Source organism: Myxocyprinus asiaticus, chromosome 27 (assembly GCF_019703515.2).
Source record: "Myxocyprinus asiaticus isolate MX2 ecotype Aquarium Trade chromosome 27, UBuf_Myxa_2, whole genome shotgun sequence".
Classification (NCBI taxonomy): Eukaryota; Metazoa; Chordata; class Actinopteri; order Cypriniformes; family Catostomidae; genus Myxocyprinus; species Myxocyprinus asiaticus.
The window spans coordinates 42,209,277-42,224,669 of NC_059370.1; the positions used below are offsets into that span (position 1 = coordinate 42,209,277).

At 36.9% G+C, this 15,393-nt stretch overlaps 1 long non-coding RNA gene across 1 annotated transcript; it reads right to left on the reverse strand.

The window, feature by feature from the left end:
• Positions 1 to 9,803: 9,803 nt before the first annotated feature.
• On the reverse strand, positions 9,804 to 12,645 carry LOC127417969 (uncharacterized). The gene is made up of 3 exons (XR_007893349.1): positions 12,518 to 12,645; positions 11,744 to 11,833; positions 9,804 to 10,177 (listed from the first exon to the last, which is right to left on the reverse strand). It is a non-coding gene; the product is annotated as an uncharacterized LOC127417969 (long non-coding RNA).
• Between the last annotated feature and the right edge of the window lie 2,748 nt (positions 12,646 to 15,393).

Sequence of the window (15,393 nt, forward strand, 5' to 3'; positions counted from 1 at the left end):
CAGCTCTGTAGGTCCATACAATGCAAGTGAATGGTGACCAGACCTTTGAAGCTCCAAAACTCACATGAAGGCAGCATAAAAGTAACCTATACGACTCCAGTGGTTAAAGCCATTTCTTCAGAAACTATATGATAGGTGTGGGTGAGAAACAGATCAATATTTAAATCCTTTTTTACAGTATTTTTTTGACCAGCCTCAGCCAGTAGGTGATGATATGCATGAAGAATGCAAATCACCAAAAAACAAATGAAAAATGTGGATGTGAAAGTGAAAGTGGAGATTTATAGTAAAAAAGGGTTTAAATGCTGATCTGTTTCTCACACACGCCAATCATATCACTTCTGAAGACTACACTGTAGTCTTATGCTTTACATTTACACTGCCTTAATGTGATTTTTGGAGCTTCAAAGTTCTGGTCACCGTTCACTGGTGAGGATCAGTGAAATATTCTTCTAGAAATCTTCATTTGTGTTCAGCAGATGAAAGAAAGTCATACACATCTGGGATGGCATGATGGCATGAGAACTATCCCTCTGAAGGAATATTCTGGTTTCTATACAAGTTATACAAGTTAAATGATACACTGATTCACAACATAGGGAACTAGGGAGCGGGATGGCACACAGTTAGGGCCTGTCAGCGGGTGAATGCCATCAGCCTCACTGACTCAACTTCCTGCTGAGTTAATGACACTACTGACTCCCTTAACAGACACAGACAACAACGAATAGTTTGGAATTTTCCCGGTCTCTGAAGGTGGTCTTGCTCTTGTAATCCTGACAGTGACCAATGAGGCGTTACAATACATGACAGGGAATCAGTAAGAAATGTCAGAGGCTCTCATTTAATTGACCATGCCTCTTTCATTTCTGCACAGTGAGTGTCACAGACAAGTGGCTGGCAAGATTTCAGCAATAACAGGCCATGGTTGTGACATCCCCTAGTGTTAGAGGAGTTTAAAGTTGATAAGATGGTAACCAATCATTTGAAGGTTCAGTACATGAATGAGTTTTTTAAAATCCTGTAAAAAAGGTGTGCCTGTACCTGTTTTTGGGGAAAAATGTGTACTATTACTATATAAAATAATTTATCAACACAGTTCACATCGTATTTTGTGAATGGACTGATTTCAAAGACTAAAGACTATATTGAAGATACTACAGGAAGAAAATGTTTGTAATAATATAACGATCAAATTATATTATGTAATTTCATCTAAAAATAACTTATCAGGCTCAAAAACATCGATTTCAATACGGGTGAACAATTAAATTCACACAAAGAACATTTTAAATTGATGATTGAAAAAAATCTAAACTAATAAAACACTACTTTACAGCTCTGGAAAAAATTAAGAGACCACTGCAATGCACATGCTCTCTACCAGTCTTTCACATTGCTGTTGGGTGACTTTATGCCACTCCTGGTGCAAAAATTCAAGCAGCTCGGCTTTGTTTGATGGCTTGTGGCCATCCATCTTCCTCTTGATCACATTCCAGAGGTTTTCAATGGGGTTCAGGTCTGGAGATTGGGCTGGCCATGACAGGGTCTTGATCCGGTGGTCCTCCATCCACACCTTGATTGACCTGGCTGTGTGGCATGGAGCATTGTCCTGCTGGAAAAACCAATCCTCAGAGTTGGGGAACATTGTCAAAACAGAAGGAAGCAAGTTTTCTTCCAGGATAACCTTGTACGTGGCTTGATTCATGCAGCCTTCACAAAGACGAATCTGCACGATTCCAGCCTTGCTGAAGCACCCCCCAGATCATCACCGATCCTCCACCAAATTTCACAGTAGATGTGAGACACTGTGGTTTGAAGGCCTCTCCAGGTCTCCGTCTAACCATTAGACGACCAAGTGGAGGATTGGTGATGATAACACCTAGGATTGTTGTGGTTATTTTCTATGCGTTTGCTAAAATATGTTGACCTGGCAGCTTTTAGTGCCTGTCTGTAGCTACAGACACTATCCTTCCATGCACCATGAAATACCTCTAAATTTGCATTCTTCCACTTGCGCTCCATTTTCCGAGTAGCTCTCTTGAGAGCATGAGTGTGATCATTGTTCAATGTTGTGGGGCTTTTTTCTTTAATTTGCTTTAATCGAAGGGGGGCAACACTATCAAGAGTGCTAGAAAAGACTGTATTTAAATTTTTCTGTTATTACAAGTCTTCTAGACTTTGTGGCTTACTGAGTATATGAGATAGATTTGGAAGATTATTAGTGAAGCTATCTTTAGTGGTCGAAAGAATAGTTCTACCTGAATGATAACGTGGCGTAGATTGAGTAACATTAGCTGATCACAGCATACAAGAGACGGGGTAATGATCTGAGATGTCATCGCTCTGCGGTAGAATTTCAATAGTATCAACATCAACTCCATATGACATAATTAAATCTAGCATATGATTATGGTGATGAGTTGGTCCTATCACATTTTGTCTGACTCCAAGAGAGTTGAGAATATTGATAAATGCTAACCCTGTGTCATTTTCATTATCTATGTGAATGTTGAAGTCACCAACAATTAAAGCTCTATCCACAGTAACTACTACATCTGATAGAATATTTGCAAATTCACCAAGGAAATCAGAACACAGCTATAGGTAATCTATATACTGTAGCAAGGACAAAAGACGACAGAGATTTTTTATTTGTATCTGATGGTGTCACATTAAGCATTATTAGTTAAAAAACTTAAACTTATATCCTATTCAGCCAAATTACTAGAGAGGAGAGCGGCACCTTCCCTGGAGGGATGGAGACCATCTCTCTTTAGCAGGTCAGGTCTACCCCCAAAACACTTCCAATTGTCTATAAATCCTATGCTATTCTCCAGACACCACTCATCTACTATAAACCTTGTCACCACGACAAGCAGGGAGGGGGCCAGAGCATATTACAGTGTCTGACATTGATTTTGCAAGTTCACACACCTCTTTAAAATTATCTCTTGTGATCTCCGACTGGCGAAGCCGGACATCATAAGTGCCAACATGAATAACAATTTTAGAAAATCTACGTTTAGCATTAGCCAGCACTTGTAAATTCGATCTGATGTCAGATGCTCGAGCCCCGGAAATGCATTTAACAATAGTGGGGGTGTCTCTATTTCCACATTCCTTACAATAGAATCTCCTATAACCAGGGGCTTTCAACATGATTCTCGGTGGGTGCATCCCTGAGTGGGGAGAATCGATTGGAAACCCTAACAGGAACAGGAGAGTGGTGTCGCTTTGCTGAGTATACCACCAAGACATCACCCAAACGCCCTCCTGAAGGGGCTCTACAGCCGGAACCAAAGTGTGTGTGTTGTTCGCTGTACTACCCACATCTGAAACAGTATCTACCGGCTTCTCTTTCTCACTGACCTCCACTAGCGTTTGGATGCGTGTCTCTAACTCATTAAACTTCTCTGTCAGCCTGACTAATTCCTTAAATTTATCACATGTAAATCCCTCACTGCTGACGGAAGAAGCTATAGTAAACATGTGACATGAAATGCAGGAAGCAATAACATGAGCGAATGCCATGACTTATCGCAATTGTTTGTTGTTGTTGTTTGTTCCAGAGCGGTGAGGGTTTGAGATCGATGTGAGTCCCTCACTCAATTGTTTGTTGTTATGGTTGTTCTTGATAAGCGGTGCTTTGAGATTGATGCAATAATCCATGTAACACAGAAAAAATGGGTGCGCACGGTAAAATGCACACAGTTTAATCGTGATAAAATAGAAAGTGGATGCACACAGAAAAATGCACGCAGTTGAATCACGATAAGAGAATAATGCGGGAAAAAACGATGCACGCTGAAAATGGCAGAGATTAAAGAATAAAGCTGAAAACAGATAGATAAGCGATGCTAAAAAAGCTGGAGTATTATTATGGCTGAAAGCTTTACCTTATTACACAATATCTAGGTGGTTAAATATTTCTGAGCAAAGCAACTTTTCTAGCTACTAGATCTTTTACTGTATTTTCACAATAAAAATTAAGATTTTATTGATTCCATGATTATTACAGGGCTTGAAAATAGTTTAAAAATTCCCAACAATGTAAAAATATCAATAATTATATTGTTACTATTGTGCAAACGAGTGAAAATGCTAATATTTGAAATCTGAAATATGGTTTTCACTAGAGGCAATGTTAATTTTAGATATATGTTATGTGATTATCACTAGAAAGAAAGCCTTTTAAGGTAACTTTTAATTACTCTCCAATTTATTTATATAGGAAATCAATATCCAGATATCGTAAATATTAAATCTAACATGTTGAAATGCATTTATAGATGTCAAAAATTATAAAACAAATTTACTAACTGTAATTCAATTGTTGATACAAGGAACAGATATTTGAACTAGTAACAATATATTTATTGATATAATAATTATAAATATTCCTAGTAATAAGTACACAACCAATATGTGATATTGGAATTTCAACTAGTAAGAAATTAATCATAGATATCTTATGTTGCTTTTCAGGTAGGAGTGAATGACAGATCATTGTAAAATTCTGTTAGTACAAATGCAATTACAGACACCATGAACTATGTTTTTTACTAGTCGAAATTAAAAAAAAAATCGACTTCTGACATCCCCATCTCGGTCCAATGAAAAGAAAACCACATGCCCACCCTAAAGATCAAAATGCCTCCAAAGATCGCCCTGAGGCCTCTGTATTTCATCATTTTTATATCAAGAATTAACATTTTTACTAGTGTATATGTACTGATATTAAAATTTGCACTTTCACTAGTAGTAATTCCATTCCTGATGAAGAATTAGCATTTTAACTAGTGAAAATTGAATTGTTGATATATGACCAAAGTTCAGCCATGAAACTCTATGTGGCGCAAACTGGTAGGATCTTTGAGCTTGTTATCTGTTAGCCATTCGGCTCATTCACGTGATATGTTAAGCCAATCGGCAAGCATAGTGTAAGCTGCCTGGTCCTTTATGTAATCGGGTAGCCAATCAAATCTCTCTCTTTGTGTAACATTTGAATTGCTCAGTTTTGCAGCACACTGCGAGGTTTTCTTTCTCCACCCCAGCACCACTTGTCTAGATCTGCTACATGGGGATTATTTGTAATGTCTATTTGTGCAGCAGCATGTCCACATGCTTAACTCTGTATGTCTGTGTATTTTCTAGCAGTAGAAAGTCTCTGTACTTGCTAGGCAGCAGCAGTAGCAGCGTGGCAGATCTAGTCCGCCAACACCAATATCCTATATCATACCCACATCAACATGCTAAATCTCTCCAAAAGTCTCTCCAAAAGTTATTATGACTGAAATATAATTCATATCCTACATGTGATTAAATGCCAAAAGGGCTTGCCATACAATGATTGTGGACACTGTTTAATAATAGTCATGTTTTAATTGAATTAATTAAATCATTCAATTATTCAATATGTCAGTAAGGCCATGTTTAATCTAAGGATAATGATGAAATTGTAAGGATAATGCTTACAATGCTTTCTAACGCTTGACAGTCTACTGGTGTTCTTCCGCAGTCCTGCTGAGCGCTTGTCTCTTGCTGTGTTCATTACGCTCGCCTCCCATGCTGTTGACACACACAGGGAATGGTACACTTGTGAAGCCTGAGCTAATTGCTCCCTCCCAACCGTGCTCAGCTGAGGCCAGAGCAAAACAGCAGTGCTTATCACCATAATGACGAACAGCTGCTCGTGTTCAGAACAGGGAAATGAGAAAGGCAGGCAATCATCGAAATACGAGCGCCAGCCATGTAATCCTCGCCACTTTAGATTCTTTCCTGTATTTGCTTTTAAAAGCCTCTTAGATACATTACTGTAAATCTAATTTTCCTACTACAAATACCTAGAGGGCATATTGGAAAATATGTCCTCTAGCCCCCCCCAGCACCGCCCTTGCAATGAACTAAAACTAGCCACGCTAGTAACTGAACAACATTTTTCTGTCATGTGACAGTAGTTCAGCTGTTATCACAACAGCAGCTTTTCCAGTAACGTACAATTTTTGCTGACAAGTAACAGTGTAGCATCACAAAACAGTGCATTTTTGTCACATATTAGCCTTTTTCACAAAAATTGGAAACTACGTCACCACAGGGTAAAGCTACTTCTGCTACAGTTTCTCACGATGAAACAGTCACGAAATGGATGTTTTTCCTGAACACTTCAGTCATGGTTCCAATCTTTTATTTATAAGGATGATAAAATGACAATAAAAATAAATTAAAAAATCTTATTTTGACATTTGAGCCATGTACAGCTCATAAGACATTGGGAAGTCCAATTAATTTCAGTGAATCCACGTGGTCAGGTGGTTCAAGTAAATCAACTAGTTCAAATAAACGATTCACCAATTCAAGTTTAGCATTGTTGTGTCCCAAATGATGCACTATACTTTAAGCACTTACATCATTTATTTTTGTGAAACGATACGTTCCGATGGTTCATGTAAATTAACCAGTTCAGTTAAATGATTCACCTATTCACTTATATGAAGCACTGGGTATTTAAATTAATTTAAGTGAATCTGTACAGTCAGATAGTTCATCTGAATTAACCGGTTCAATTAAACGATTCACCAACTCTTATTTTACACGCTGGGAAGTCAAATTCATTTTTAGTGAATCAGTACAGTCGGACGGTTCATGTAAATGAACCAATTCAAATAAATGATTCATATATTCACTTACAGATAGCATTTGGAAATCAAATTCATTTGAATGAATCAGTAAATTCGTACGGTTTATGTAAATGCACTGGTTTAAATAAACGAGTCACCAGTTCACTAACATGAAGTGTTGGGAAGTCAAATTCATTTAATTAAATCAGTTCGGTTGAATGGTTCATGTAAACGAACCAGTTCAACTAAATATTTCACCAGTTAACTTAAGCATTGGGAATTACAGTTCATTTTAATGAATCAGTACTGTCAGACGGGCCATGTAAACTAACCAGTTCATATAAAGGATTCATTGAGTCATTATGAAGCGTTGGGAAGTCAAATTAATTTTAGTGAATTGTAATGGTTGGACGGGTCATGTCAATAAACCAGTAGAGTCGATTGGTGGCCCAGCAAGCTAACAGTCACTTTAAATTGCATTGCAACCCTTAACTTGCTGAGAGAAACCATAGTTTCCATATGTGCTTAACACTTTCTTTAATGCCCAATTCAATCAGCAAGATTGGTATAACCCAGAAGAAACACGTTTTGTTTTTATTTATTTATTTTTTATAAAAGATCACGGCTGAAATTTCCAAATAATCATATTTTCACTCCTTACGCCCCAAGTATGGCTGTTTCCACCACAGACATTGGGGGACCACCATATAGAGATTAGATTGTTTGGATTAGTCAACCTACCAATAGTTATTTATCGTTAATAACCCCTGCTCCACATAAAATAAACCAGCTTTATTATACTACTATTTTAACTGTTTATTTCTTTAGGAGCAAATCTTTTTAATGAGCCACAAATTACTGTTTCTTTTGTTTTACTGTATATGAGCTGTGAATACACCTGATATGTGTCTTTTTCACTGCCTCAGCTCATCAGAGGAAGAGTAAAGCTACTGCTCATGCACAACACATGCTCTGCTACTAGTCAAAAAGGACACAAATATAACATCAATTAACAGTGTTTCTGTAATCAACTCCCAACACATCACAGTCTTTCAATGCAAATGAGGAAATATGGAGTTAGCTCAATCTTTCCACGTCAGCACACACACTGTAATTCACTTTTGCTCTGGCTTTTATTTTTATTTTTAATAATCTCATTGAATGCAGGGCCACACTGTTTCTGTGTAGGAATATGTAGTGGGCAACATTTTTGAAGCACTATGAATGCTTCTCTTGAGTTGAAACTCAGGGAAGCCCACAAAGCTGCATTGCAGAGTCATATTGAGACTGCAGTGGAGATGGAAGCTACACTACAAGCGACATGATGCGACAAACTAGAAAGCTCCCATTTATAATCAATTACTCTGTCAATATGGCAAGCATTTTAATTTGATGCCTTGCATGCTTGCAGTGAACACAGCTTCACTGGATATAACAGGAACATTCTAGTTTGTTGCATCGCTTGCAGTGTAGAACGTTTTGTTGATTATAATGGGAACATTCTATTTTGTTGTGTCATGTCGCACACTAGCAGCGTAGAAAACTTTGTGATCACAACGGGAAGGATCTAGTTTGTTGCGTCACATCACGCACAATATTTTCGGTCGGGTTCCGGTGTTCCGCTTCCTCCTTTCCAGTTGGAAACTGGTTAGAACTAAACTGAATAAACTTAAAAGAATGGCTAATAACGTTCCATTTTTTTTTTTTTTTTTTTAATGAGAGTATTCCGTGTTAAGGGTGGGTGACATACCAGCTGCAGTGTTGCTAGATCTCTCAAGAAAAAAAAGCAACCTAAAAAAAATAAAATCACACTTAAAATAAGGGACTTGCCTTAACAAAAATTAGTGAAAATAAGCAATTAATTGTTTTTTCCCATGTGGGAAAATGTAAACTGGTGCCAAAAGTTTGGAATAATGTACAGATTTTGCGCTTATGGAAAGAAATTGGTATTTTTATTCACCAAAGTGGAATTCAACTGATCACATTGTATAGTCAGGACATTAATAACGGGAAGAATTACTATTACAATTTGAAAAAAAAAAAAAAACTACTTCAAAGAGTTCTCATCAAAAAATCCTCCACGTGCAGCAATGACAGCTCTGCAGATCCTTGGCATTTTAGCTGTCAGTTTGTCCAGATACTCAGGTGACATTTCACCCCACACTTCCTGTAGCACTTGCCATAGATGTGGCTGTCTTGTCGGGCACTTCTCACGCAGCTTACAGTCTAGCTGATCCCACAAAAGCTCAATGGGGTTAAGATCCATAACACTCTTTTCCAATTATCTGTTGTCCAATGTCTGTGTTTCTTTGCCCACTCGAACCTTTTCTTTTTGTTTTTCTGTTTCAAAAGTGGCTTTTTCTTTGCAATTCTTCCCATAAGGCCTGCACCCCTGAGTCTTCTCTTTACTGTTGTACATGAAACTGGTGTTGAGCGGGTAGAATTCAATGAAGCTGTCAGCTGAGGACATGTGAGGCGTCTATTTCTCAAACTAGAGACTCTGATGTACTTATCCTCTTGTTTAGTTGTACATCTGGTCTTCCACATCTCTTACTGTCCTTGTTAGAGTCAGTTGTCCTTTGTCTTTGAAGACTGTAGTGTACACCTTTGTATGAAATCTTCAGTTTTTTTGTCAATTTCAAGCATTGTATAGCCTTCATTCCTCAAAACAATGATTGACTGATGAGTTTCTAGAGAAAGCTGTTTCTTTTTTGCCATTTTTGACCTAATATTGACCTTAAGACATGCCAGTCTATTGCATACTGCGGCAACTCAAAAACAAACACAAAGACAATGTTAAACTTCATTTAACAAACCAAATATCTTTCAACTGTGTTTGATATAATGGCAAGTGATTTTCTAGTATTAGCAATTTAGCATGATTACTCAAGGATAAGGTGTTGGAGTGGCTGCTGGAAATGGGGCCTGTCTAGATTTGATAAAAAATTACTTTTTTCAAATAGTGATGGTGCTGTTTTTTTACATCAGTAATGTCCTGACTATACTTTGTGATCAGTTGAATGCCACTTTGGTGAACAAAAGCACAAATTTCCTTCCGAAACAGCAAAATCTGTACATTATTCCAAACATTTGGCCGCCAGTGTATATATACTGATATATAATATATATATATATATATATATATATATATATATATATATATATATATATATTACACTCTTTTTGTCTTTAGGCCCACAGTGAGAAAGCCAAAGGAGACTGTGACAAGAAACATAAAACATATTGTCTATGTTTTCCATTTTAAGAGAGAACAGTCCATCCTATGACCAAGATGATACTGACTGATGAGGTCAGTGAGGGACATCGCACTCCGGCTGGAAGCTTGTGGCTGTTCATTTCCGGTAAGCCTAAGTGCAAGGTTCAGGCAGTGGTCAGTTAAGCATCCCATGTTTTACAGTTGGAGTTGGCAGCAGTTTATTCACCGTGAAGTCTGTCGTAGTAGACTGAAGGGATGTCTGGCTGGCATAGCCTGCAGTAGTCATCACTCAGCGACACATAGTGGTGGGAGTTGGTCATCAGGCAGGACTGGAGCTTAACTGTAGAAGATGAGGTAAAAGTACTCCACTGAGAATCAAATAATATTTTAGCAGCTTATATTGGTTATAGAGGTTTTGGTCCTATAGTTAGTACCGCTGTTTTGTCAGAATTGAGTAGAAGGAAATTTCTAGCCATCCAATCTTTGTTATTGATATACTCTGCTAACTTGGAGAATTGGGAAATTTTGTCAGGTTACGTAGAAATATAAAGTTGGGTATCGTCGGTGTAACAGTGAAAACTAATTCCACAGTTCCTGATAATGTCCCCCAGGGAAAGCATACATAAGGAGAAAAGTAGAGGCCCTAAAACTGAGCCCTGTGTCACTCTATACTTTTGCTTGATCAGACAATTCTCCGTTTACATAGAAAAAAAGTGGTAGCGGTCTGATAAATAAGACCTAAACCAAGCTAATGCCTGTCATCAAATCCTATCTAAGAGAATGTTGTGATTATATGGTGTCAAAGGCAGCACTAAGATCTAAAAGCACAAGAAGATGATAAGTGCTGTTTCTATACTATGATGGGGCCTACATCCTGACTAAAACTACAGATACAATTTCTTTATAAAAATTAACATAGTTGGAGGACACTACCTTTTCTAGTATTTTCGACATAAATTGGAGATTTGAGATCGGTCTATAATTAGCCAACTCTCCAGGATCAAGCTGTGGTTTCTTGATAAAGGGGTTTGATAACTGCCATCTTAAAGTGTCTTGGAACATGCCCTAAGGATAGCGAGGAGTAATTAAAATTAAGAAGAGGTTCTGAGATTACTGAAAAGACCCCTTTCAGGAGCTTAGTAGGTATTGGGTCTAGTATACATGTTGTTGCTTTTGATGCTTTAATAAGTTTTGTTAGCTCTTCCTGACCTACAACAGCAAAGGACTGAAGATGCTCGTAGGGAATACTATGAGAGACTGTCTTCTGAGGTGTTGTGGGAAACAGCTGCATAATTGTAATTTTGTTTCTGATGGTTTAAATTTTATCAGTAAAGAAATTCATAAAGTAATAACTACTGTGCTCGATCGATTATCTGGTTCAGTCGAGACTTTGTTTCTTGTCAACTTAGCCACAGTACTGAATAAACACCTAGGATTGTTGTAGTTATTTTCTATGAGTTTGCTCAAATATGCAGACCTGGCAGCTTTTAGAGCCTGTCTGTTGCTAGATAGACTATTGCACTGTGAAAAACCTTTTGTACTCTTACATTTTCACTCCATTTTTTGAGCTGCTCTCTTGAAGGGGGGCGGCACACTATCCAGACTGCTAGAGAAAACTGTATTCATATTTTCTGTCACTACATCAAGTTCTTTTGAACTTTTTGGCATACTGTGTATTTGAGACAGATCTGGAAGATTATTAGTGAAGCTAATGTTGCGCACTTGCAATGTGGAGAGCTCTTTGATTATAACAGGAATGCTAGTTTTTTGTATCACAACGCACACATGCAAAGTAGAAAGCATTGTTATTATAACAGGAATGTTCTAGTTTGTTGCGTCATGTTGAACGCTCGCAGTGTAGACACCTTTGTCGATTATAAAAGGAACGTTCTAGTTTGTCACTTACCTAGATTCTCTGGGCCAGCTGTCTCTCTGGGCTGAGTCACAACTAGATCGCAGGCTAAACAAACTTTATGCCAGGATTCAATCCTTCAATCTGCACAACAATGTGAAAACACAACTGCAAAATCTTAATAAGATTAACAGCTTTTGTGTGAAATATTGCATCATCATAACCAGCCTCCACACATGTCTGGCTTTATGCAGTTGAGTGTGTGATCTGCAATGGATGTGTCAAAGTACATATAAGGTATCCATTACAAGAGTCTCATGTCACTCCTACAGTATCTTTACAGCTGCAATTTTATAACTCACACATACCACTAAAACTCACATATATATTTATAGAATGATGTTACATTTTCAATAATGTAATGCTCAATTGTCCAGACCTATTAATTCATTTAAGATGTAGGCTATTCAAGTATTTTTATTTGTGGGGCATAAAATGAGGATTCAGGATTCATGTCCAGGTGGTATAACTGTATTGCAAAAATCAAGATTGCATAAAATAGTCTCAAACTCTTTTTTAAAAATGTGTTTGGCATTATTATTTCTTTAAAAACATATAATAGCAAAGATGTTTTGTTTTAAAATATTGTTAATCATAGAGAACCCCTTTAGACCCGCATGACTGTCAACATTACGAAGTCTTCAAAATATCAAATAATTTAACCTTTTTTTAACTATTAACTTAGTTCAGACTGTCAAAGTTTGCAACCCCACGAAAGGTTCATGACATTCATGACTTATAATATTTCCAAAAAGAAATACTTTTTACCTCAATGTGTCTGAAGATATTTCCAATTTCAGCTCAGTGCACAATTTAGCAAATGTAACATGTCATCTGGGTATTTTATGCATACAAAAGATTTGCATACTATACACAGTATACATACTATACACTACAGAAATAGTTAGAGTAGTAGGCTGATCCAAACATAATCATGTGTAAGGCAGACCACCCAGATGCAATATTATGTAAGTGATGGACTTCAGTGCCATCTAGAGGAAAACATTGTTACATGACATTCACTTAAAATATACGAAGTGCAGCATTGAAATAGCATTATAGTACTTATATAATTTTATTTTAAAATAACCTGAATCTTTTCCCCCAAATAAACAGTCATGGAACACCTGGAAAGGTGTGGGAACCCCTTTCAAATATAAATATTCTCTGTTGTTTCGGAGTGCAGTCTGCAGCTAGTGTGAGAAAGCAGCATAAATATTTTATTACAATGGAGGAATCATTTAGATTGCAATCACAAAACAACGGGGCCCACTCATGCCTGCAACATGTTCTTGTGAGCTGTGCATTTCTAAGTTGCTAGCAGTGTGTCTTGTTATTTATCAGACCTTTGTTGTGGCTTGTGCACAGCAGCAGCGGAAACCGTCTTAAGTAAGGACATGTGCTGCACATTAATATGTCAGCAACAATGCCACCCTGCTTACTGACACTTCTCTACTTTCTGTTTCAGCAGACACTGATGTCTAATATCCAAAGTACACAAGTGTGTGTTTTTTTAACACCCAAAATATGGCACACACACACGTGTCATTAAAACATAGAAAATATATATATTTAGAGAATAAATAAATATGTAAATAAAAGCTTGTATTTATTCTCTAAATGTATATTTTTATGTTTTAGTGGAGATAAGATTTTCTGAAAGACTTTGTGTCCCCAGGTTATGCGTCAACCAAGTTACCATTGTAACGAATTAATGTACAATTTCATAAAAAAATAAATTCTAATTAATTCTTCCTCCCAACCCTCTCGTAACAATTTCTTCTCACGTTATCACTAATATTTTGTTAGGTTAGTCACTAGAGGACAATCTTACATTGCCATGGCTACCATGATTTTGTATAGCAAACAATTACAAATGATTGAAAACTGTATTTTTGTATAAATGTCAGCATTAAATTTTCTTTCTAATAAACACCTTGTAGTCTCATAACCCTACAAGTAATGCACTGTTCAACTGAAATGGAAAATGTCAACCCTGTTATGTTTTTAAAGGCATAGCTAGCTATAACCCAAAATTTCCTGAAAAAGTTTTTATTTTCTGAAATACTTTTGCGTTCTCACAAAAGGTTCCTCCACAATAGTTTACATTGCCTTGAAATCCATCCCTTTCGAAAATCAACCATGGTTTTACTAAAATAACCATAGTTGAACTATGGCATTTGTAATAAAACCATGATAACCTCAACATTTTACCATGGTTTTACAACAGTATTTATTATAGCATGATACTCATTGTAAAAGCATAGTAATAATGAAGGAAAACCAAAATTATGGTAATAAAAAAAACATAATCATTCTCCTAAAAAACAAGGTTTTACTGGCATGGTTAATTTGTGGTACAAGTATGGTTTTAAAAACCATGATTTCTTCCAAAAGCACATGAAAATTAACCATGTTTTTACTACATTAAGGAGTAACTGCAGTTACCATTTTTTGTTTTGGTAAGAACTTAGTACATGTACCACACATTAACCATGGTTTTACTATATTAAAACTAACCATGTTTTTTTTATTTAAATATTATTTTTATTAAACTCAAAACTAGTAAAAGAATGCAAAACATATTGCAGGGGAACACAAAACGTATTGTGAGGGAATGCAAAAATTGTGAGGGAATGCAAACTACTGCAAAGAAACCTGAAACTTACTGGGAGGGAGTGTAAATTATCGCAAAGGAACGCAAACTATTTTTATGGAGCGCAACACTTATTGTGAGGGAACGCAAACCTTATTGTAAAGGAGTGAAACTATTACGAGGGAGTCGCAACACTTATTGTGAGTGAGCGGAAACTATTGCGAGAGAACACAAAACACATTTCGAGGAAAAGCAAAACCTATTGCGACGGAACACAAACTATTGCAAAAGAATGTAAAACCTATTGCACGAGAATGCAAACTATTGCAAGGAAACAAACATATTGTGAGGGAACAAACTATTGAAAATTTATTTTACAACTTATTGGGCGAGAATGTAAACTATTACGAGGGAACGCAAAACCTATTGTGAGGGAACAAGCCATTTTGAGGAAATGCAAACTACTGCGAGGAAGCGCAACACTTATTGCAAGGAAATGCAAACAATTTTGAGGGAGCGCAACACTTATTGTGAGAGAACGCAAACCTTATTGTAAAGGAATGAAACTATTGCGAGGGAGCGAAACACTTATTGCGAAGGAACGCAAACCTTATTGTAAAGGAGTGAAACTATTACGAGGGAGCGCAAACTATTATGAGGGAGCGCAACACTTATTGTGAGCGAGCGGAAACTATTGCGAGAGAACGCAAAACACATTGAGGAAAAGCAAACTGTTGAAAAAAATGTAAAACTTATTTGGTGAGAATGTAAACTATTACGAGGGAACGCAAAACCTATTGCGAGGGAACGCAAAACCTATTGCGAGGGAACGCAAAACCTATTGCATGAGAATGCAAACTATTGCAAGGAAACAAACCTATTGTGAGGGAACAAACTATTGAAAAAAAAAATGTAAAACTTATTGGGCGAGAATGTAAACTATTACGAGGGAACGAAAAACCTATTGTGAGGGAACAAGCCATTTTGAGGAAATGCAAACTATTGCGAGGAAGCGCAACACTTATTGCGAGGAAATGAAAACAATTTT